At 36.5% G+C, this 26,101-nt stretch overlaps 1 protein-coding gene across 1 annotated transcript in view; it reads left to right on the top strand.

The window, feature by feature from the left end:
- The first annotated feature begins 1,649 nt into the window (after nt 1-1,649).
- CKAP5 (cytoskeleton associated protein 5) overlaps nt 1,650-26,101 on the top strand; it is an 87,573-nt gene continuing 63,121 nt past the window's right edge. The window contains exon 1 of the mRNA XM_039868512.1: nt 1,650-1,783. The gene's annotated coding sequence lies outside the window, so the exon portion shown is untranslated. The remainder of the gene's footprint in view (nt 1,784-26,101) is intronic.

The following is a 26,101-nucleotide window of genomic DNA, read 5'->3' as shown; positions in this document are numbered from 1 at the left end:
GGGTTTTTTTTTTTTTTTCCCTCTAGATTAAGCAGTGAATATCTTTGGACTTTTTTTCCATAGTTGCATAGATCCATAGAACAAATTCCTAACAGTGGCATTATTGGGCCAGAGATTATGTACATTTTACATTTTAGTAACTACTAATTCATCCTTCCAAAAGTTTGCACCAAGTATACTGTCTGGGAAATTTTTCCCTTCTTTAGTTCTTCTGGCTGGTGGAATAATTCAAATGGCATATAGCAGATTAACAGGAGAAAATCAAATTTTAATACATGTTCACAGGGAATTCACATAAACATAATTACAAAGAGAATGAGACAAAATGAGTTATACAGGTCATTTTGGACTAAGGAGGGGGAGGTAGGCAATTCACAGGTAGATGAGAAAGGGCAAACATTTGGCAAACAAATTCTTACAGGGCCACCCAGAAACAACGGGACAAAGGAGAATCTAGCAGAACAGATTTTTGCTTGGATCCTCCCAGTCTGCTACACTTCATTCATACATGTTAAGGTGAATATTTAAGGTTCCTTTCCTGAAGCATGTTTTTTCATCAGAATCTCTTTAGGGGAAGGTAAAAAAAAAAAAAAATTCTTCCTGTATTTGTTGGGCTTTAATTGTTTTCAGCTCAAAATAATCTGCATGCTAGGTAGTGGCACCTTCTGGGGAGACTGGCTCCTGAACCCTACAATACTCTCACGAACAGTCAGTTTGAGTATCTGTTTCTTAAAATCTTGGATAACAAAAAGTTGTTAAACTTTTCCATCTTTGCCAAATTGATAGATTAAAAAAATGCTTGTTTAATTACTTTTACCCATTCCCTTTCCATTTTTTAACCTGTTAGGTAATTACGTGTCCTTTAAATCTCAAATAAAAAGTCCATCCCCTTCACAGATCCCTCATCAAATTTCTCCCATCGCTAAGTATCTACAGCTTTTCTTTTATATAGTCTCATACTGCTTTGAATTTTAATGACTATATGTCTCATTCCTCTGACCAGTGTAGTCTGCAAATTCCTTGGAAATAAGACCGTGATCTTATCCGTAGGAAAACTGAATGTACAGCTGAAAAATAATTTTAGAGATCATATTAACCAAGTCTTTCATTTTTATAAATAACAGGAGTATTAAAGCTTTTGCAGAATGGGTTAGCGTTCAAAGGACTTTCCTAGACAATTAGTTATACTAAATCTTCACGTTAAGCTTGTAAGGAAAACATCGTTATCCCCTTTTACAGATGAGGAAACTAAGCTCCGGATTAAGAAAGTGATTTCCTTAGAGCAGGTCCAAGACTGGACTCTAACATCCTGCTCCATTCACTGCTCCTTCCACTATATCCCAGCTGCTTCTCTTGTCTCCCTCACACATTTAGCTGCACAAACATTATTTGGTAAATGAAATGACTTTTTAAAAAATTGCCAGGTGTTGACAGCAGCTTAAATATCTGTAATTAAACAAAGCAAACATGTTGATGGTCGAGAACGCACAACTAACTTGCTACACACCTTTCGCAATATATTTTCCGGGTGGTCAACAGTTTTCGCTCCAGCGACCCCATTCCCACCCGCAGAGGCAGCGCGAGTCCCCAAGGAAACACGGCTGCGCGCGGCCCCTTTAAGGCTGCGGGCGGCGCGTGCCCACAGTCCCTTCAAATGGACCAATAACAGGGCGATGGGCGGTCCGTCGAGAACCAATAAACAACGAGGACACTGCGGGGTGTGCGGCGGCCCAAGCGGTTTCAAACGGCTTAGAGCAGGCCCCTCGGTTCTGACCCGGCGGAGGTGAGTGGGAGGTGGGCTCGACCCACCAACCCCGGCCCTGAGATCCCGGCGTCGCGCGCGCCGAGGGTCCCTGAGTCCCGGGCGGGAGGCCTCGACAGACGCGCGCCTCGCTCGCCCCACGAACCCGGCGGGTCTGAAGCGGCGAAGCGGGGCGGAGGCCGGGGGACCCGCGGCTGGGAGGGCGTGGGGCGTGGGCGCTCGTGAGCTGCGGAGGCCGGGACCGGGATCTGGGTGACCCGAGCGCGCCGCAGCAGGGTGCGGGCGGCAGCTTCTGAGGGATGCGGGAGGCACAGGGCCGCGCCTGGCCGCTGAGGGTGTTCCGGGACTGGGGCGGGGACCCTGCGAAACGGCCCGGCAACGGTGCCCATCGCGTAATTGTTAAATGAATGAATGAGTGAATAAGAGCCTGTGAGGGCCGTGGTGGTTGTGCAGGGCCTGATCGCCTCAGAGCGTGACAGGGACAGCGGTACTGGGGCCTGCCTGCGCACCTGTGTCCCTACCGGCTTGCTGCGATTTTAACAATTCTGATCCTACCGCTCCGCCCTTACGCCTACTTTCTCTCGCAGATGCGCCTGTAGAGTTCAGGTATCTTTCCACTTCTGAAGGTTTGAGGATCAAATACAATAGCCAGCAGTTTAGGTTAAACACAGCTTGGCACTTTAAGGTGGGGGCTCGGTGAACTAGATTCTTACTGTTTTAGCTGTTACTCTTGACTGTTGAGATAGTTACCCTGCAATCGTGGTAATTGTCAGGCAGGATTTAAATGCATCCTGTTTTGTTTCTGGAATTGAAAATGATGGAAGTGATGTTGCCAGAGTGGCTACTGAGTGTTAGAAAACATTCGCGTTGATGAATCTTAACAATGAGTTTTTCATTCAGCATCAATAGAGGATGAAGTGGTTTTTGCAGAACTTGCCCCAAATTTATGCATGGCTCTAATTTAATTCTCATGGGAACCAAGGCATCAAATCTTGGCCCAGAAATACTGCCTGTCTTATTTTATACATAATTATAGTAATTCAAAATTCATTTTTGGAGAGGTGAATTCCTGTCTCCGTTTTCATTACCCTGAAAAGTCCTTCTTTGACCTAAAGAGCTGATAAATTAAGCTACTAATCTTTTGAAAATTTTAAGAAATCTAAAAGGTTTGGACTTAAGTGACTGGACAAACTGTGATGTTGGTTTTATAAAATTTAATGATATAGAGAAAGGTGAAATCAATATATTTTGCCAGTATAAATTAAACCTAGCTGGTAAACTCATGAGAAAAAATTTTTTACACAAATTTTTAGAAGTCTTTTCATTCAGGCAATGTCAAGCAAAGGTATTTCATAACAATGTAACTTTATTACTTTCAAAGTTTTGATCATCAACTTTGAATTATGAACAGTGCTATAGCCTTCTACAACTGACAGCTCAGTTTTGGCAGCAGAGTTTTAATTGCAATAAATTTGAATACCTTAATATTATGAACACTGTCCTAGGTTTTGGGGAGGCAATTAAAAATAATAAACATCTTTAACAATGCCTTAGGATATTGTCGGGGAATCTTGATGGGGAATGAAAACTTTCTTTATATTGGAGTAAAGCCAGGCTCTCTTAGGCTCCTTTGACTTAATGGAGTCTCATTCGTTCATTCAACAAATATTGAAATTGGTGCCTACTGTGTGTTAAATATTGTTCTAGAGTCTGGGAATAGACTAGTGAACCAGAAAAAGACAAAGCCTCTGACCTAAGAGAGTTTGACAATTTTATCTCTCAAACAATTTGCTCTAGCAAACTGTAGTTTCTGTAATCCCTCTGGCCTAGCTCTGGTTCTTGAACAAAATTAATGCTCAAATTACTTTTACCAGCAGTGGCTGACATTTATTGAATATTCACTGGCTGCCACATTTTATCATTTTTAATCTTCACAACTTTTTACAGATGAGGAAACTGAGTCTTAGAAAGGTTTTGAAACTTGTTCAAGATCATACAATAGATAGAACCTGAATTTGAACCCAAGTTAGTCTGTCTCCAGGGTTTTTGCTTTTAATATATGGTTGTACTATATGAAGTAATGAGATCTGTTAAGGAGAATTCAGGAGCAATTTCTGGGTGGAGTCTTTGTTTTATTAATACTTCTGTCAGAGATATGATGAAATATAGATGATAGGCATGGTAGTTTTTAGAGGGAAGATGGGGCAGTTCAATATACAGTATTTACCATATGGGAGATGGACAGCTGTGATAGTGGAGGGAGAGCATAAAATTAAGATTTTGATCTAATTATTATTGATGGATTCCTGGTAGTCAGTGTTGGAGAGGTTTGCGATTCTTAAATGATTCTCATATTCTTTACCTCTAGAGTTCAAGATGTGTTACTTAGTTCATTCCTGTCAGGGCAGTTGCCCTGTCTACTTGAAATAGCTCAAACATTAAGTTCATTCTTTTTGGCCTTTCAGTTTGCTGTTCTCTTCCTAAAACTTCCCACTCTGTTTTACCCCTACCTCAATCCTGTCTTTGTATTCAGGCTCTACTCAGGTCTCAACTCAAATGTCATCTTCTTAAAGAGGCATTTTATAAGCTCCCAATTAGAGTAGTCCTCTTGGTCACTTTTACTTTACTTCTTTATTTACTTCATAGCATTTATTGCTATCTGAGAGGTCGTTTATTGTTTGCTTGTATATTGTCCGATTTCCTCACAGAAATGAAAGCAGAGCACAGATTTTCCCCCTCTTCTATCTGTGAGGTTACCTCAGTGCCTCAAACAATGCTTGTAACAAAAAGGTGGTCAAAAAATATTTGTTGAACAAAATTGGCTAAACCCATCATAGCCTTCTCTATATGATAAAGACTGTATAACTAAAGCCAGCTCTGTTACTGTGTCTTTGGATATGAGCAGTATCTTAACAGATGAATTTGGAAAGTCTTTAAGAAAACTGGAAAAGTAGTAGCTTTAATGTTTATGTCAACTGGGAGGGAAGGAAGATCTGGCGCCCCATCCCCCTACTTTAATTTTTTTCAGTTTTTAAAAACTTTCAAATCTGTAGAAGTTTTTAGGGGTACAGATAAAGTATATTGTTGGATGTCCCTCTGTTGGAATTGTCTGACATTTTTCTCATGATTAGATTGGGGTGTGGGTTTTGGGGAGGAAGATCACAGAGATAAAGTGTCATTTTCATCATATACCAAGAATACGTACTATCAGCATGATTTATGGCTGTTGATTTTGACTTCGATCACCTCCCTGAAGTAGTGTTTGTCAGGTTTCTCCACTGTAAAGTTACTTTTTTCCCTTTTCCATGCTCTCCTCTTTGGAAGGAATTAACGATGTGCAGCCCACATTTAAGGGCTCCCTGTCCTTTAGGGTAGAGTATCTACATAATTTATTTGGAATTCTTCTGCGTGGGAAATTTATCTCTCATCATTTTAAAATTTAGTCAGATATTTATATCAGCATGGATTAAAGGATATTTATTTTATATTTTTAGTCATATTTCAATGCCGTGTTTTGTTGCTCAAATTGTTCCAGCTTTGACTATTGAGAGCTTTTTCAGTTGGCTTCTCTGCCCCTTTAATATACCCACACATCAGAGTGTGAGTGTGTATGTATGTGTGTGTGTGTATTGTTTTATTAATTATTATTATTTTTTTTTAGCATTTTCTTACTGGCTCCAGGCTCATCTTGTATATTTCTTGTCACAGTGCTAAAACCAGCATTTCTCCAAGAAGCTCTGGTTCCTTTTATTGGAAAATGGTATAAGAAACCAAGATCTGGGAACTAAGTGTTCTGCTACTGGATTTTTGTTTCTCTGAAGTCCTTTCAGCTAACAAAGCAAAAAAAATATGTATGTGCTAACTGAGGTATATAGATGTGTTTATAAATATTTCTATATGTAGCCATCTGTAACTACATTAAGTTAAACACTAGTTCTTGCTGGTATCTCCAGCTCTAATCTGTTACACATAGGTCATTCTAGACTTTTCCCCTTGCTGATCTCTGAATATCCACTCTTCAACAGTGAGAAAGAAATCTGGCTTTCACCACTCACTGTCCAATCCATTTACTAAATTGTTCAATTCCAGTATACATGTATAGCAGTATCAAAATTGTTAACCCATATTCCCATAGGAAACAACTTTATCAACTAGAATACAGTGCTTATGTGCAGTTCCTTTGCCTTTGGTCTTACAGACTCTATACATTTCCGAAATTTACCTAGGTCGACACCTTTTCACCCACCTCCTGCAGGGAGGCTATTTCATTTGTAATACAGTTAGATTCTTTTGTCACAGTCTGCATTCTTTTCTGGGATCCCCCAACCTCCTAATTTTAAAATTAGCATACATTAAAGTTCATTCTTTATGTTGTAAAGTGCTGTAGCTTTTGATAAGTGCATAATGTCATTTATCCAACCATTACAAATTCATAAGAATAGTTTCACTGCCCTGGACATTCCTTGTACTTCACCTATTCACCCTTTCCCTTCTCCTCCATCCCTGGCAACCACTGGTCATTTTATTGTTTACATAATTTTGCCCTTTTTCCAGAATGTCACGTAATTGGGATCATGTAATATATACCCTTTTCCGACTGACTTCTTTCATTTAGCAATATCTAACATTCTCATGTCTTTTTGTAGCTTGATAGCTCTTTTTTTTGGCTGAATAACACTGTATAGCTGTATCATGGCTTATCCATTCACCTGTTGAAGGATATCTTGGGCACTTCCAGTTTTTGACAGTTATGAGCAGAGCTGCTATACAAATTTGTATACAGGTTTTCGTGTGCATATACATTTTCAGTTAATTTGAGTAAATTTCTGGTTCTACAAGATGCTTCAGGCTCATCTTGTGTTTCCTCTGCCCCAACCTTAGAATCAGCCATTTCTCCCAGTAGCCCTGGTTCCTTTTATTGGACAGTGGTACATAGAAACCAGGATCTGGGTGCTCATTGTGCTCATTCCTGGGGTGTCATTGTTCCTAGGCCCTCTCAGTGGACAGAGCTAATATAGGTATGTGTACTGACCCATGAATATGTACATACACATAGTTGTTTCCATGTCTGTCTGTTTATATTAAGCTAAACATGAATTCATACAGTTTTCCCCAGTTTTTAGAGGAAATTTATGTTCCAAACAAAAGTCTTTTTTGTAATTTACTTTTTACTGAGATCTAACTTTCTTCTCCTGATAACACTTTTTAAGTGCCACAGAAAATATTGTTTACCATGACTTGGTAAATAGTTGCTTGTTCCTGGGATATGATCTTTGCTTAGAGATGCATTCAAAGCATAAATTCTGACTCAGTTGGAATGGTCATACATTTTTGGCATAGAGATGATGTCAGATAAGCCATGATGACCTCGTGTCTCTTTCAACATGATTTTTTTTTTTAGATAAACCTACTTTTTTGATGTCTTGATTATGTTTCTTAGAGGTGTGTTATTAATGAAAGTGACTTTTAGATCCTTTCTATAAAGATGAGAAAAAAGTTGAGTAGTCTCAAGTATTTCTTGAAGTGAAATTCATTTGTTTAATGCAGATGTCTTTTTTCCTTTTTTTAATCATAAGACTTAAAAGTAGCATTTTATTTATCTGAACGTTGACTCCCAGGAAATAAACCAGAAACGTCTTTTCAGCAGCCTAAATAAGTATCACAAATTTTATTGACTTCGCTCATATAGATCCAGCTGGTGGCACTGCTACAAGCTAACTACAAGTGCTAGCTTGATCACAGAGGTTGAGGAAAGAAAGCTACAAAATATAACACATTAAAATTCAAAAAAGCCAAATTGGAATCATTTAGTTTTGGTGCAAGAGTCCATCATACCTCTATGGCCATAGATCTCAAGGGTATTGATGTGTTGATTGCTCTAATGGATTATCCTGAAAAGTTTAAACGATTATCAGTATACTTTGTTTAAGAAAACTAAAAAACTTATGTATTTTCTTAGATTAATATGAAAAAAAAAGTTACCTAAAATAATTGGTGTTTCAGGGATAAACCTCTGATACCTGGCAAACTTGGCCGTTTTATCATTTTATGTCCTTATGCACTTGGAGTATGAAGTCTCTCATTTGTAAATTTTAGGAATTTTTTCAGTACTATAATGATACACTTTTCTTTTGGTCCTTTTTAAAAATGTGGTGCATTCCTTTAAAAAAAAAAAAAAAGTCTCTTGAAAATCTCCCAGACTAGAACTAGCACAAGTGCTTCATTTGGAAGTAAAGAACAAATTCTACATCCAGAATCTCTCTGTGCAGTAAATAAAAAGTTTTTTATGCTTTAGAGGACTGCCTGCTTATTTTGAGCAATGTTTAATATGGGAGATTCCTTCAAACAAAATATGGACAGTCTCTTTCAGTATTATGAAATGGCATTTACTTGTTTAATCGTAAATTTTCTTTCTATAGGATAAAAGAAAATAAAGTGCTCGTACACCCAAAGCAGCTTGCTTTAAACCAGAGGAAGTGTGCCTTCCTTGGTTCTAAGAGCTCTAAGCTGACTTAGGCCTTTCTTCGACCAGAGGGCTGAAATGTGGGTTTGGTTAAGTCTGAAGTCAATCTAAAATCCCTAAATTACTCTGAGATGATGCTTATAATAATAACAATAATGATAGCTACCATTTCCTAAGTGCTTTGTATTTGCCAGACACTCTGTTGGTACTACTTCCTTGCATAGAGTCACTGGGTTTATATGATCTGTCTGTCCCTCTCTTAGCCCCTTTGACCACATGAGTTACAGTTCTGTTTATTACTCTTGCCTAGCTCTTTCAGACTTTCACACAAGTGCCTGTAACATCCCCTGTTATCTCTATACATTTTGCCTTTGCCTGGCTAATTCATATTAATTTCATTCAGTGCTCAGCCTTAAAAAATAGGACTTTCTCAGGGAGACTTTCCCTGACCCTCCAGTCTAGATTAGGTACCCTGTTATACCTTCATAGTACTTTGCTCCCAGGCTACTGTATTGTGCAGTCTGTACTCAGCACATAGTTGAGTACCTACCACAGAGTAACCTTACATAATCTGACAAGTACTCGTATACTTTTGGAGTAGGGGAATAATATGGATACTTGGAGAGATTCTTAACAAATATAAGACAAAATCTTATTTAATCTTCACAACAACAATTAGTTGAATACCATAGTCACATTATTTAACTTCTACGCCTCAGTTTACTCTTCTGTAAAATGGGGATGATAATGTCAACTTAGAGTTAGGAGAATTAAATGAGTTAGTACATATGAAGTGCTTAATATAAAGCCTGGCACATAATGCTTTAGAAGTGTCTGTTAAATAAGGAGCCATATGAAGATTGTACTGTTATGATAGATAATGAAACTGAGACTCAGTGTGTGACAGGGCAAGTTTTAGAACTCAGGTCTGTCTAACGCAGAGCCCAGTGTGTCAGATTTAGATTGAATTTAATTGACCAGAAGTCACTACAATAAGATTTGTTGCCAAGCAGCTGTTCTACTGCTATGGCTTTGCCAAAGTGAAAGATTCTAAAATTAAAATTACTCTCTTAATGGATTTTATAATCAAAAAGTAGATAATTGAGAAAACAATGTCAAAAATCTTATAAAATTTCAAAATCTATTACTAAGCGAATTTTCACTTTGAAAAAATTGTACTTCTGAGTTCCATTAAACATATGGAATATATTTTTTCCTGACTCATTTGAAATACACATTCAACATACAAAATTCTATAAACAACTCAAGGAACATATTGTATATTTAAGACTTCTATTATTTGGTGAAATTATGCTGTTTTAGGAATTATATATTAGAGTCAAAATCACTCTGCTAGATGCCGGGGTAATAAATAAGACTCAGTTCCTTCTTTCAAAAGTACATGGTGCCCAGAAACTGTTAAGAGGGGAGAAGTGAGGCTTAGCTTATGGGATGAGTAGAGACTGAACCAGCTTCGAGGTTCCAAGTTGGAGCTTTTAAAAATATTATAAAAATACTGAAGAGTGTATAAAAACAAGGCATCGCTACATATTAAAGTGAAAAGTTCTTTAGCTAGCCCCTTAGACACACTTCTTAGAAATAGCCATGGTTAACAGTTTTCTGTGGACCCTTACAGAAAATTATGTGCCCTCAAATGTGTACAGTGTTGTATTAGTTTTCCATGGCTGCATGTAACAAATTACCACAAATTTGGTGGCTAAAAACAACTGACATTTATTCTTACAGTTCTTGAGGTCAGAAGTCTGAAATTTAGGATGATTAAGTACATTGTTGTAAAACAGATCTCCAGAACTTTTTCATCTTGCAAATCTGAAACTGTATTCATTAAGCAACTCTCCATTTCTCCCTTCCCCCAGCCCCTGATAACCACTATTCTACTTTGTTTCTATAAATTTTACTAGTTTAGATACCTCGTATAAGTGGAATCATATAGTATTTGTCTCTTTGTAACTGGCTTTTTCACTTAGCTTAATGTCCTTAAAGTTCACCTATATTGTTAGCATGTGACAGGATTTCCTTCCTTTTTAAGGCTAATATTCCATTATATGTATATACCACATTTTGTTTACCCATTCATCCTTTGATAGACATGTGAGTTACTTCTACGTCTTGGCTGTTGTGAATAGTGCTATTTTGAACATGGGTGTACAAGTCTCTTTTAATCTCAGCTTTCAGTTCTTTTAGGTAGAATTGGCATTCTATGGAAGTGGGATTGCTGGATTGGATGGAAATATGGTATTCTATTTTAAAATTTTTCAGCAACCTCTATAGTGTTTTGCATAGAAGTTGCACCATTTTACAATCTCAGCAGTTTCCAATTTCTCTACATTCTTGCCAACATTTGTTATTTTCTGTTTTATTTTTTGGGGGAGGAGGAGTTGATAGTAACCATCCTAATGTGTGTGAGGCAATATCTCACTGTGGTTTTGACTTGCCTTTCTCTGATGATTAGTGATGTTGGGTATCTTTTCATGAGTTTGTTGGCCATTTATATAATTTTTAGAGAAATATCTACTGAACTCTTTTGCCCATTTTTAAAATTGGGTTTTCGTTTATAAGAGTTCTTTATATTTTCCAGATTTTAATTCCTTATCAAATATATGATTTGCAGATATTTCTTCAATTCTGTAGGTTGTCTACAAAGTTGTATCCTTTGATGCACAAAAGTTTTTAAGTTTGGTATAGTCCCCTTTGTTTTTGCTTTTCTTGCCTTTGCTTTTGGCATCATATCTAAGAAATCATTGCCCATTCCAATGTCATAAAGCTTTTCCTCTATGTTTTCTTCTAGGAGTTTTACAATTTTAGATCTTAACATTTATGTCTTTAACCATTTTGAATTAATTTTTACATGTGGTCTAAGATAAAGGTCTGACTTCATTATTTTGCACGTGGATATCCAGTTTTTCCAGTTTGTTGAAGAGACTGGCCTTCCTCAATTGAGTAGTCTTGGCACCCTTTATAAAAGATCATTCATCCCTATATATGAGGGTTTGTTTTTGATTTCTCTAATTTATTCCATTGGTCTAATTGTCTTAATTACAGTACTCCACTGTGTTTGATTGCTGTAGCTTTATAATATGTTTTGAAGTTAGGAAGTGTGAGTCTTCCAACATTGTTCTTTTTCAAAATTGTTTTGGCTATTCAGAGTCCTTTGAAATTCCATATGAATTTTAGGATGAATTTTTTTATTTCTTCAAAAAATGCTATTGGGATTTTAATAGGAAGTATGTTGAATCTATAGATCACTTTTGGTAGTATGGACATCTTAATAATACTAAGTCTTCCAATCCATGGACATGGATGTCTTTCCAATTATTTGTGTCTTTATTCATTTCTTTCAGCATTGTTTTGTAGTTTTCAGTGTACAAGTCTTTCACTTCCTTCCTTAGGGTTTTTCCTAATTATTTTATTCTTTTTGATGCTATTGTAAGTGGAGTTTTTTTTTTTTAATTTTCTTTTCAGATTGTACATTGTCAGTTTTTAGAAACAACTGATTTTTGTGTGTTGATTTTATATCTCGAAACTGCTGAATTCATTTATCCTAGCAGTTTTCTTTTTTGGAATCTCTAGGGTTTTCTATACATAAGATTTTGTCATCTGCAAACAGATAATTTTACTTCTTCATTTCCAGTTTAGATGCCTTTTATTTCTTTTTGTTGCCTAATTGCTCTGGCTACAACTTCCAATACTGTATTAAATAGGAATGGCTAGCATGAGCATTCTTGCCTTGTTCCTGATCTTAGAGAAAAAGCTTTCAGTCTTTCTCCATTGAGTATGATATTAGCTGTGGGCTTTTCATCAATTCCCTTTATTATGTTGAGGTATTTCTTTCTGTTTCTAGTTTGATTGTATTTTTTAATCTTATGGAGGGTGTTAAATCTTGTCAAATGCTCTGCTGCATCAATTGAGATGATCATGCGGGTTTTGTCCTTTTAATGAAGAATAATGTTATGGTGAATTACATCGATTAATTTCAGTAAGTTGAACCATCCTTGCATTTCAGGAATAAATCCCACTTGGTTAAGGTGTATGGCCTTTTAATATGCTGTTGAGCTAGGTTTGCTAATATTTTGTTAAGATTTTTTACATTACTATTTATCAGCGATATTGGTCTGTACTTTTCTTGTTGTGTCTTTGGCTTTGGTATCAGGGTAATACTAGTCTCATAGAATGAGCTTGGAAGTGTTCTCTCTTCAGTTTTTGGAAGAATTTCAGGAGGATTGGTGTTAATTCTTTAAATGTTTGGTAGAATTCTTCAGTGAAGCCATCTGTCATGAGCTTTTCATGTATCATTTTTCTGTGATGATTGACAGAACTTCAGCTGGGTGTGGCACCCTGAGTACAGATCATAGAAAGGCCTGCCCTGAGTGTGATATTGACTACTTGGTGCCATAAATTGTGCTAGATGTGACTAAATGACTCAGAAACTCTTCTTCTCAATACTATGTGTATGGAGAAGGAAATAAAATTCATATTTCTGACTTCTTGAATCAGTGTTTTTATGTTTTACCACATGACTTTATTTGCCAGACACAAGAATCTAATAATTAAAATTTTGGTTTTTGAGTGACTTGTGTTAATCCCTGCTTTTTGACCTGGGGACATAATATATTCTACCAGGATTAGGCTACCTGAAAAAGGAAAATGACGGTAGAACCTACATGCATGGAAACTATGGTTGCAGATTAGCACTACCTCTGTGATTCTAGCATAAAGCAAACTACCATTCCTTTGTAGTAATTTAACCAAGGGCCATAGAGAATGGGGCTTTAAGATTTTTACCACTGAAGTAGAGGACTTTCCAAACATTTAACTTTAGCTACAGATATCTTAGTACTGAAGAACTTGGAATTGCAAGCATGCTGTTTATTATACATAATTAGTTGTTGTAGAGTACTGCTTCATAAAATTTAGAGGTGGGAGAGTTGTTGATACAAACTCCTTGTTTTATGCATGAGAACACTAAAGGCCCATAGATTAAAAGACTTTTCTGAGATTTCACAGCTAGTTAATAATAGCAGAGCAGAGAGTTGGGGATGTAAGTATTCTTTCTAGCCCGGTGCACTTCTCTCCGATTGAAAAAAAGTGCCTTTCTGCACTTCTTGAACCCTACATATGTAACTTTTTAAATTGTAATATCTTACTAACTAGAGGCAGAGCTCTTTTTCTTTCATTTTTAAACTCATGGAATATTTAATATATTTTAAATAATAAATTATTTGTTATAAATTTTAAAAAGGAAACATCGATATTCCTACCACCCAGTTTAAGAAATAGATCATTACCAATATCCTGTGTAACCCTCCTTGATTGCATCCTGGATTGTATTCTCTGCTTTCTCTACTGTGCTGAGTTTTCAGTATATCCTCCTTGTACTTTTTTTTTTTCTTTTTTGAGGTAATATTTATTTTCCAAAATATTTTACAATTAAAGGAAAATAAATTTTAAAAATGTGTCAATTATTATATAATGCAAGTTTTTTTATTTTGAACTCTTATTCCTTCATTAATATAGAATATTTCAGTGTATAACTTTAAAAAATAATAAAAGAAACATTTTGCTTTTCTTCAGTTCAGTTTCTTAATTTTTTTTCTTTACCGATATATAATAGGCAGTTGTTTGTATTTACATTGTACAATTCAATGAGTTTTTTTCAATTCTAGTTGGCGTATAATAATATACCAGTTTCAGTTGTATAGCATAGTGATCAGAGATCTACATAACTCACAAAGTGATCACCCCACTAAATCCAGTCCCCCTTTTCCCTTTACATATTTATTACAACATTATTAACCATCTTCCCCATGCTACACTCTACATCTCCATGTCTATTCTGCAGCTATCCATTTGTACCTCTTAATCCCTCTGCCCTTTTTTTTGTCGACCTCAGCCCCCTCCCATCTAGTATCCCTCTAAATATTCTCTGTATCTATGAGTTTATTTCCACTTTTGTTGTTGCTGTTGTTGATTTTGTTCTTTAGATTCCACATGTATGTGAAATCATGCAATATTTGTCATTCTCTATTCGACCCATTTCATTCAGTGCAATACCCTCTAGTTCCATCAAGGCAATACATTTTTCCATCCCCTTCCTTTTAGTCTGTGTGTGTCTTTTAATCTGAAGTGAGTTTCTTGTAGGCAGCATATGTAGGGGTCTTGTTTTCTTATCTCTTCAGCCACTCTATCTTTTGGTTGGAGTACTTAATTCTCTTTCATTTGAGGTACTTCTTGATAGGAATGTAGTAATTACCATTCTTTATTCCTGTTTTTGATACATGATTTTTCTTCTTAAAGAGGTCCTTCCAACATTTTCTGTAATACTGACTTGGTGATGATAAATTCCTTTAGCTTATTTTTGTCTGGGAAGCTCTTTATCTATCCTTCAACTCAGAATGATAGCTTTGCTAGATAAAATATTCTTGGTTGTAGATCCTGGGTTTTCATCACGTTCACTATTTTGTGCCTGCATAGTTTCTTTTGAGAAATCAGCTGCCAGTCTTATGGGTGCCCCCTTGTAGGTAACTAACTGCTTTTCTCTTGCTGCTTTTAAGATTCTCCTTTTGAACTTAACCTTTGGCATTTTAATTATGATGTGTCTTGGTGTGGGCCTTTTTGGGTTCTGGTTTTTGGGACTCTCTGAGCTTCCTGACATTTATGTCTATTTCCTTACCAGGTGAGAGAAGTTTTCCATCATTATTTCTTCAAATATCTCTTCAACATCATGTTTTCCTTCAGGTACCCCTATGACACGGATATTTTTACCTTTAATAGTGTCCCCAAGGCTCCTTAAATTATTATTATTATAGTCTTGACTTCTTTTTTCTTGTCATTCTGATTGAGTGTCCTCGGCTTTCCCATCCTCTATATATGTCATTTGATCCTCTTCTTTATTCACTTTGTTTATTACATTTAATATACTTCTTTATGTTCTTTATTTCTTAATATGTTCTTTATTTCTGACTGGTTCTCTTTTATAATTTCTATTTCCATTTTTATGTTTTTTATCTCTTTATTGAAGTTCTCACTGAATTCATCTACACTTCCCATAAATTCATTGAGTATCTTTATAACACAGTGTTTTGAACTCTGCGTCTGTTAGATTGCTTGACTCCGTTATTTCTGGATCTCTGTTCTGTTCTCTCATATGGTTTCTACTTCTTTGTCTTCCCATTTTGGCTGCCTTTCTGTGTCTGTTTCTATATACTAACCAAAGCTCCTAAGTCTCCTGGTCTTATTAGGTGGATTTGTGTAGTAGGTGTCCAGTGGCATTGTCCTGAGAGGGGTTCAGCTGTAGGCCAAATTTATCCCAAGCCTATGCCCCTCCAAGGCTACCTGTTAAGATTTAGCAAGCAGTCCACAAATGCTGTGCTTATAGTTGTCTCAAAAGGTCACACTAGAAACTGAGGCCAGCTGCCACCAGCGTGCGTCTAGGTGCTGCTCATCAAGGAGTACCTGACTCGCTGAGGGTTCAACTGGATGTGGCTTGGATGGAGTTTCAGGGAATCCTCTGGTCAGCGTGACCTCTGTTATCCAGTTTGATGGTGTCTCCGCTGTGGCAGTGCTGGTCCAAGCACTGGGAGGTGGAGGGCTCAACAGAGGAACAATGGATACTGCCGGCACTTCTGTCCGGGAGAGATCCTCACCCGCATTTCTCACTCTGACAACTCAGTGTCCCCCTGTAAACCCTGGCGCCTCCCTGAGTAGCTGACCAGGCACTGGTGCTCAGAACGAATAAGTCTGTCAGTGCAGAAGTCCGCTTCTGGATGCAGCCCTTTAAGAGGCATCTGCCGCTGCCGCAGCCTCTGTCCCACTCAGCCGCTGGGGACCAGGCAGCCTTGCGTCCTCATCCCATCCTACCTTCTGCCATTGCAAGGTGATTTCTCAGATTTCTCCCCAGTTGTATGGCTTGTTCATCTAGATCCCAGGTGATTGTTTTCTTGCTGTTTGCCCCTTATTTCTGTCACAACTTTGATGTGATCGCCAGAGGGATGAACAGAGCCTCTATCATTTACGCCATTTTTTTCCCCACTCTGTACTTTTTAATTAAACCACAAATATATGTATCCCTAAACAGTATATTTTTGGGTATATATAATCATACCATATATTCTTCAGTAACTAGCTATTTTTCTCAGCATGGTTTGTAAAATTCATGGGGTTTTTTTGTTTTTGTTTTTGCGAATAGCTATCTTCATTTGTTTTCACTGTTGTATAATATCTTTTCTGAGAACACGGCACAGCTTATTTATTTATTCTCCTGTCAATGGGATTTTTAATTGAGATATAATTCACGTACCATAAAATTTATCCTCTTAAAGTGTACATATAATCAGTGGCTTTTAAACATATTCCAGCCAGTTACCACTATCTTAATTCCAGAACATTTTTATCACCCCCAAAAAAGACTTCATAGCAGTTACTCCCTATTCCCCCTTTCCCAACCTTTCTCCTCTCCCCAGCCCCTGACAACTACTACTCTATTTTCTGTCTCTGTGGATTTGCCTAACCTGGGCATTTTACACCGATGGAATCATACAACATATATATTGTCTTTTGTGTCTGGCTTTTTTCACTTAACAATGTTTTCAAAGTTTACCCATGTCGTAGTGTGTATCACTACTTCATTCTTTTTTATGGATGAATGATATTCCATTATATGGATATACCACATTTCGTGTACCCATTCATCAGTTGATGGATTTTTGGGTTGTTTGCATTTGAAGATATTATGAATAATGCTGCTATTAACATTTATGTGCAAGTTTTTGTGTAGACATAAACTTTCAGTTGTCTTGGGAATAGGTTGTTATTATCAAATATTTCCCAATTTACCTGCCAATCAACAATGTACAAAAATTGCAGATCCCCTTTTTAAAAGCATTTTTTTTGTAATATTGGACATAGTATTTATAATAAATTTCTTAACATTTTTCTGTAAACTTCTTTTTGCTTCCTAATCAAAAGAATTATGCTTTTGATAAAGATATTTAATATGACTTACTATATAAAGACATTGTTGAGAAATTTTGTTTAGATTGCAGAAAAACTCATCTGAATGTTGGAAAACCAGTCTGACAGATTTGTAATGTATTTTTTGGTTTATTCTACCAACTAGGAGTACTCTTTGTATATTTTTATAGTTTATTGATCCAAACAAAAAAACAGATTTCACTATTCTTGGATGAGATTTGAAAGAGAAATTTTTATTGATATTTCCTTTTGTAAGTGTTTTAGAATAATGTGTAAGATTCATACCTAATGATCAATGCCTGGTTTATAAATAAAAGAGTACATTACAAAACATTAATACTAAATTGCAGAAAGAACTGGCTTTAATTCATCAGTATAAAAATACAGATCCATACTGGAAATTAATACTAAATAATAATCCAGTTACATTTGAACTCACACGCATTACTAGTGGTGGAAGATTGCAAAATGGTTTGTACAAGTCATTATGGAAAACAATTTGCTGGTTATGTATAATATTAAACTTAACATAGTACCCAGCCTTCCCACTCCTGGATATTTGCCTAACTTGTGTTTCTACAAAAATCTGTAGCAATTTTTTTTTCAGAATTGCTAAAAACTGGAAATAACCCACATGTCCTTCAACTGGAAAATGAGCAAAATGTGTTGGATCATACAATGGAATACTACTCAGCGATAAAAAGGAAGAAACTACTGATATGTGTGGACAACATGGGTAATCTCAGCTGTGTTATACTGAGTGAAAAAAGCCAGACTGCATACTGAATAATTCTTTTTCATATGACATTGTGGAAAAGGCAAAGTAGTAGCGACAGAAAAAGGATCAGTGATTGCCTGGTAGAGAGATTGACTACAAAGGGGCATAAGGGAATTTTTGCGATAATAGAGACAGATGTTCTTAATTGTGGTGATGGATACATGACTCTGTGTTTGTCAAAACTCATAGAACTGTGTACTAAAAAGAGTGAATTTTACTGTATGTAAGTTATACCTCAGTAAACCTAACTTAAGCTCAAGGAATCTCTCCTCTCTCCCTGATCCTCATTAACACTGATTTTGACAGCTAGAATATGAGAACCCATAAACAACCCATAGGAGGGATCTGTATATTTGCTTTTTAGTTTTAGAAAAGCTAGACAATAAATACTTGTTGAGCAGTGTATATTTTATTTACCAAGAACTTAGATATAGCACTTTATTTTAGGCACCGTTCTAAGTGCTTTACTAATGTAATAAACTTACATCATTTAACACTAATAACACAGTGAAGTAGGTAGTGTTATTCTTCCCATTTTACAAATAGAAAACAGAAGCACAGAGAAGTAAAAATGTGTCCAAAGCCACACAGCTAATAAATGAAACAATCAGAATTTGAACTAAGCATTCTAGTTCCAGAGTCTGTGCTCTTAGTCACTAACTTGGCTTGTTTCCTTCATTGACTGTGATCTAATACAGAATTCTAGTTATGCTTAAAACTTCCTTTTCCTTCACTGGTAATGTGTGCACTAAATATTTCTCTATGTTTAATTTGTTGCAGAAAAATTCCAAAGAAGATTTTTTTTTTATAAAATACAAGAAATGCCACTGTCCTGATACATGAATTGTTATTATTTTCCTATGTTCTCTTCCATTTCTTTACTCATATACATAGCTATTTACTAAATCATTTCCTAAACAGTTTCTACTTTGCCATGTTAAGGAGAATATTTTACTACCCAGTAATTTGTTGAATTATGAAGGTTTTACATGTCCAGTTTAGTCTATAGTAAAGAAAGGGAGCAATAACCAAAATAAGATGAGCTGTGTTTGGACTGTGATATTTGGTAAGATATCTAAGAGTTATTGAGTAATATTTTTATAAAATGTCTGTGCACTTGAGACAAAAGATAGAAATCTCTATAATAATCCTGAACTCTGATATCAGCCTGAGCTGATTTTTTCTTTCTCAAATTTTAATTCACTAATAAGTGGATTTTTTCTTTCTCAATTTTTAATTCACTAATAAGCACTGCACTAGGTATTATCCATTTGTGTGTGTGCACTGTACTATGCTTATTGAGGTTATCTGGATTCCTGTGTCAGAGAAAATGTTGGTCATACCTTTTGTGATAAATATTTATTGAGTATTCATTTCGTATCACACACTGGAAGAAAAAGATTAAGATACATTCTAGCCCTTGCATTTGAGGTGCTCACAATCTAACAGGAAGGCTGATCTGCGAACCATTATTACCTTCAGTATAGTGTGATAAGCTTGATGAGAATAAAATGGAAGAAGATCTTAATTACCTAACTCAAAAGTATTGTTTACTTAGCCTTGACTTCTCTAAGACCTTCTGAATGAGGATAACTGGGTCTGCTCCCTAGCAGAGCAGTCTTCATGCCTGTCCTTTGGAATCTAAATTTTCATTTGAGCCCCTGCTCAGGATGGAAGATTTTAGGGCACTTATAAGTGGTTGTTAGCCTCACTAAATTGCATCCCATACTGGTGATGATTCAAGATCTGGTGGTGATTTAAGGCTTTAGTAAAGTGCATTTATTCACCTTGTTTAAGTGGAGAGAATGCAGGCTTAGAAAACATACAAATCTCTTTCTTGACATATGAAGGAAACACAAAATGCAGTCAAACCTTGTAGGCTGAGAATGAGAGAAAATTCCTCCTATTCCATCCTATTAAAAAAAAAATTAAAACTCAATGATAAGCTATGAAGAGCTCAGAGACGACTACTTAACTCCCTGCGATATTAATCCAGTTTCTCCAATTTTCTCAAGAACTCTTCATATTAAATTGGATGATTGTGTATCACAGTTGTATTTGCTTGCAAGATTTCTTTATCTACATAGACTTTAGTGAATTCTTGGCCAATTTTTGAAAGATCACATTTTTCTCACAAGAAAGAGAATGTTATTTTTCTATTTTGCCTCCTTTTACCTTCCTATCTGTCTTGTATCACTGTCTGGGATTCCTGGTATTATAGAGAAAAAAAGGAAGTCAGTGAAAGGGTGAGGAGAAGCAGTGCAGGCTGTCAGATTCTTTTCTGGCCTTTTGAGTTACCATTTGAAGAACACTGCTCAAGGTAATGAAGTAAGCAGCTTACATAATGGGAGCTATATATTTACCCTGATGCTCTGGCTATTTTTGCAGCAATTTTTTTCACCCCTGGAGGAGTGATTAGGATTATGATAGTAGGAACTGGTCATCTCCTTTGTTTCTGGAACATTACCTGTGTTGCTACCAAAAAAGAGGTCCACCCAACCACGGTAGTCTTCTAGTTGATCCTCCATTTGCCTTTTGCTTTGGAAACCCTGTGGGCTGGAAGGAGCACCCTGAGTCCTGCAGACCTCTGGGCGAAAGGCTGCGGCCCCTTTAAGCCTCCAGTGTGTGCGGGGAGGAGGACTCGGGAGAGCTCTCTGACAGCGCACTCTGGGCCCCGCCCCTGGAGGAGGCGTTTCCCGGCGGCCCGCCGCACCAATGCTGCCGCCTGCCTGGTATTCTTGCTGATTCTGCTCGGACCTTAGGGCCCCCGACCTCTCCCTGCCTGGGGAGCGTAAGTGTCAAACTGCGGGTGAGGGTCAAGCATCCCGTGCCCATGCCGGAAGTCCTGGTGGACAGTACAGGGGACTTTCCTCGCCTATCAGAAGCTAAGGCGGTGAAAGAGCATAAACAATGCCAGCTGCAGTGAGCTAAAGCCTGGGGTATCTGCTCTACTTCTGGGTGGTGACAGCGGCCCTAGGGTGCTTGTTTGGATATGCAGTGGTCGAGTGGTGCCCACGACCTGGCTTTGCCCGAGTCTGATTCCTACTTGGAGAGAGGAAAGAATTGCTCTTACCCAAATGTAACCCCATTGAGCTGGATGGGTGGAGCTGGATCTAGTGCCCTGGGCCTTGGGGTTCTTACACTGGGATTTGGAGACCTGAGTAGTTTCAGGATGAGTAAGCTTTAGGTTTTCAGCTACCTTGGTACAATCAAGCAGTAATAAAGTTGACCTCATTCAAGCCAGGTTTAGCTTTCCATGTCCCCAGAGGCTTGTGTTGGTATCAGGTCCACCGTTTGGAGACATCGACAGTGATCATCTGTTAGGAGAGTCCAGTTAATCTTTCCTGCTGATATGCAGCATGATGTGAAAGAGACAGCTCTTTATCCTTCCTCTTTGAAGGAATTTATTGGGAGGCCACCATCCCAGGATTAGGACAGCAAGCACATCCAAGTTTGTTGAGATAACCTGCTAGAGAAGCAGTTCAGATTTCTGGCCCCCTCATCCTGCAGTATACTCCAGCTAGATCCTTATTAATGGGAATTACCCAGAAGCAGTGAAGTTTTTTAAAAGGAAAGGCTTGCCATTTTGTTATTGGCTACTTAGAGATTTTGTCTGACATGGCCAACTAATAAAATCTTAAATTTTGTATGCCAGTTACATAATTGTTATGCTTCTTTAATCTAGTTATTCTTCTAAGACATGATTTGAGTAAAGATTTCTGGGCATGTATGTGTATTCAGTTTTATCCTTGTTTTAGAATAATTTTCTTTTTTGGAGTGAGTCTGTCATCACACCTCATTGGTCATTCAAAAGGGTTGCTTTTTGAGTGGGCAAAAATTTTCCTCAAACTTCCCTTAGATTCATTCTATGCTTCTGCAGTAGCATTTTCTTAGCCAGAAGTGAGAGTCTAGGAATGGTAATCAGATCCAGATCTCTTGTATGGTGATAGTGAAGAGCTTTTGTAGGTCCAAGGCTTGTAAATTAGCCATAAAATAGTTTCACTGCCATAATTTCTTCCCAAGTAGAAAGCTAAAACAGTCTGTTTAGTAACTGTATAATTATTCTCATACACTATCGAGGTACAGGAATTTAAAATAAAAGGCCACCACACTTGGACCCTTGGATGGTGGGGAAGGGTAGAGGACTGAGAAATAGGAGACATAAGTTCTAGGTCTAGCTCTGACATTACTCATGAATTGATCTCTTTGGTACCTTACATTTAGCTGCTTGATGAATGAGAAAATGCATAGATTGCTTGGGTCTATATGTTATGATAGTACATAATACCTGTTAATAGGTAATTTGTTATTTAATTGAATACCAAACTGAAAAATCAGTTTGAAATTCTGAGTTCTGCCTCTATGTATGATCTTGGAAAACATTTCTAGTCTAAAAATGAACAATTACATTTAAACCTTTTTCAGCAGTAATGTAGGCTGTCTGGTATTTGAGCTCTTTGGAAGGCATTTTGGATACATCAGTGGTGTAAGATTATAATATTTCTGTGGAACAGATATTTATTTTATAGCTGGCCTCTTTACCTTTGCCTGTGTTTCAGGCTAGGGTAAAATCAGAGCTCTGAGTAATTTCAAATTTCCAAATATTTGTAATATGGACTGGATCGAATGAACCATAGCAAGTATCATATATACAGTTATTCAAATTAATTTTATTAATGCCTCTCTTTGTTGGCAATTTTATTCTCTTAAAGCATCAAACCTTGCTATGTATTGAAAACTTGGTTTCCTGTGTCCATGTTTATAAAATCCAGAACGCTCTGTTTATCCCTGGCGCCATAATTCTAACCACTTGAAGTCTAAAACCAAACATAATATTCTTCACCTCAACCCTTCTTCACTTCCCCCAAACAACCTAAACTTTCTGACATATTTTTCTGATTGGTACCCCTGTTCCCCCATCACCCTGCCTGGAGTCTGCTACTAGATTCTTCTTCTTACTTTCACATCCTTCAGTTGCTAAGGCCCATTGATTCTACTTCATTAGTGTAACTCCTTTCCATCTCCTCTGCCCACCCTTTCCATTCCTACTGTCAAGACCCCTAATTCTGGCTCCTATTTATCTTTGTCCTGGAATACTGCAATAATTTTCTATAAAGACTCTCTACTTTCTCTTCCAATTCATTCTACATAGATTTTCTGAAGTAGATAGGATCACATCCTTGCCCTGCTTCAGTTAATTTGCATCCTCTGCTGTTTAGCTTAATATTTGAGATTCTTCATGGTCTGACTCTGGTCTACCTTTCTGGTCTTATACCCCAATAAGTGGAGCCATTCATTGTTCCCTAAACGTACTCAGCACTCTCCTAAATCCAAGACTTCGCCTTTCTTGTTGTCTTAGGGTAGAATGTCTCCTGTTGTTTTTTTGTTTGTTTTATTTTGTTTTGTTTTGTTATGTTGAAAAAAACCACTGAGTTCAGTTGCCATCTTTTCTATGAGATTTTCACTGACCATCCCTTACTCACTGGTAGTTTATCCTGTCTTTGAACCGTCATAACCCTTATTTGTCCCTGGCTAATGTCACTTTCTACATACAATATATTTTGTATTATGATTATTTGTTTACATGTTTTACTTGTACTCCTGTGAACATGTCATGATTTACCCATGTGGAAATTCAGTGAATGAATACTTTAGTTAAAATTGGAATGGAATAATTCCTTAATGCTAGATCCTTCTATTAGAACTCTAACTTTGACAGCCAAACTGTGCACATGTAAAATGATTGTTAGCTTTAACAAATAATTCTTATCTCCTAATGAATTTCGTTAGTAAACTTTGTTAGTTTGGATTTAAACAGTTTTAATGAGATAAATAATTCACATATTCTTCACTCATTTAAAATGTACAATTCAGTGGCTTTTCGTATATTCGTAGAGTTGTGCAACCATCATCACAATGAATTTTAGAATGTTTTTATTATTTCAAAAAGAAACCCCACATTCCTTAGCCATAAACCTTCTAATATATCCTCAAAAATCCTAGCCCTGTGGAACCACGGATCTACTTTCTATCTCTATAGATTTGCCTATTCTGGACATTTCATATAAATGGAATCATACAATATGTGGTCCTTTGTGACTGGCTTCTTTCAGTCGCATAATATTTTCAAGGTTCATCCATGTTGTACCATGTATCTGTACCTCATTTTTTTTTTATTGTGGTAAAACAAACACAACAAAAAATTTACCATCTTAATCATTTTTAAGTGTAAAACAATAACCCGCTATTCCCCTTCTCCATCTCTCTGCTGGCAATAACCATTCTTTCTGTCTGTATGATTTTGACTACTTTAAGTACCTCATGTAAGTGGAATTGTACAGTATTTTTCTCTTCGTGACTAGCTTATTTCAGTTAGCACAATGTCCTCAAGGTTCATCCAGGTTATAGCATATGTCAGAATTTCTTTCCTTTTTAAGGTATGTAAACAGCTTTTTGCTTATCCATTCATCTTTTGATGAACATTTGGGTTGCTTCCACATTTAGCTATTGTAAATAATACTATAACCATGGGTGTACAAATATCTCTTTAAGACCTTGCTTTCAATTATTTTGAGAATATGCATAGAAGTAGAATACCTGGATCATATGGTAATTCTATTTTGAATTTTTTGAGCCACTGCCATACTGTTTTCCACAGCAGCTGTACTGTTTCACATTCCCACCAATAGTGTACAAGGGTTCCAGTTTCTCCATATCCTTGTCAATACTGTTTTTTGTCTTTTTTTTTTTTTGATAGTAGCATCCTAATGGGTGTCAAGTGGTATTTAATTGTAGTTTTGAGTTGCATTTCTTTAATCATTAGTAATGTTGATTATTGGCCATTTGTATATCTTCTTTCAAATATGTCTATTCAAGTCCTTTGCCCATTTTTTAATTGGGTTTTGTTGTTGAATTTTAGTAGTTCTTTATAATACTTCATTTCTTTTTATTACTGAATAATATTCCATTGTATGGATTTCCCACATTTTATTTATCAGTGGATGGACATTTGGCCTATTACCACTTTGGCTATTATGAATGTTAGTTTAGTTTTAATTTGCTGTGTATATTGAAAATAGTACTATATTTCTCTGAAGAGATTTTTGAGGCCTTTAACTTGTGTGACTTTTCATGAAATTGTTGTTTTATTCTACATGTATTCCGTTTTATACGGACTCTGAGCTTCCCCTCCATTACTTCCTGAATATGTTCTGAATGTTTCCAAGACTTTTACTTTCCTTTGTGATAATGGTTAAAATTTACAGATAGAGGCAAAGTTTAGCTTTCAAATAGTGGTTACTTTAATAAATTTTGCAAATGAAATTTTGAATGAAGTTATGGAAGATTACAAAAAGTATGATGCATTTTTCTAAAGTTCACAAACAAGCGCAATTAATTATGATATTTAGAGATATGTGACTGTGTGTGGCATAGAACTAAACAAACTTCAGGAACATGCTTCTATGGAAAGAAAGATGGGGTAGGAAGGAGATACACAAGTACAGTAATAATATTGGTAGTGTTCTAATTTTCAGATTGGGTGGTAGGTCAATTTTATTGTATGCTTCATAATTCATATACCCTATGTATGTTTTCTTGTATGTGTAAAAAATTAAATTCTAAAATTAATTTTATAATTAAAATAATTATTAAGAAAAAAGTGAAGAAGCGCTTTTTTTCTTAGTATTATCAATCCTAGGAAAAGACAAATACAAAGAGCAAGACTCCTCAATGTCACATGCTTAAAAAAACACTGTATTCATTATTTCAGTGGCTGGGGAGGTTTGGTATGAAGCAAGCCTTTCCCTTTGATAGGAAGATCATAAATGCCAACTTTTAAAAACACAGACTATTAAGTAGTAGAAGTCATTTCAGAAAGTATAACACAATGGCGTCTAAATTTTATATGAGGCAGTTAGATTGGATAACCTGTTTCTTCATTTTTCCAAAAGGAACAAATCTGTAATACTTTTCAAAAAAGAAAAGTATTATAGTAAATTCATAGACTACCGACAATCAATTATTATTGCTCACATTCTCTTGGTTGGAAAATGTTTTAAAAGCTTTCATTGAGTGTTTTTCTTTGAAAAACAGATGGGAAAGATTG

This window comes from Pteropus medius, unplaced genomic scaffold, assembly GCF_902729225.1.
Source record: "Pteropus medius unplaced genomic scaffold, Ma_sr-lr_union100, whole genome shotgun sequence".
Taxonomy (NCBI): domain Eukaryota; kingdom Metazoa; phylum Chordata; class Mammalia; order Chiroptera; family Pteropodidae; genus Pteropus; species Pteropus medius.
This window is presented reverse-complemented; position numbering and strand designations above follow the sequence as displayed.